This window comes from Terrapene carolina, unplaced genomic scaffold (assembly GCF_002925995.2).
Source record: "Terrapene carolina triunguis isolate 2854851 unplaced genomic scaffold, T_m_triunguis-2.0 Scaffold233, whole genome shotgun sequence".
NCBI classification, from domain to species: domain Eukaryota; kingdom Metazoa; phylum Chordata; order Testudines; family Emydidae; genus Terrapene; species Terrapene triunguis.
In genome coordinates, this window is record NW_020664584.1 from 13,463,892 (window position 1) to 13,464,121 (window position 230).

The following is a 230-nucleotide window of genomic DNA, read 5'->3' on the forward strand; positions in this document are numbered from 1 at the left end:
TCTGGCCCAACGGCTCCTCTTAGCCATTCCCTATGGCAGTTTCTGGGGCAACACCTGCAGCTCAGAGGTCGGTGTGCTCTCCTGCACGGCAGCTCCCGGGGGACACCCGCAGCTCATTCCCCCGCTGCTTTCCCCTCAGCCTTTCTGGCTCCCCACTCTGGCTTTGCCAGCTCAGATGCCCTCCTCCCAGGCAAGTAGAAACCACAGACTCCACTCCATAGCCCCAAACA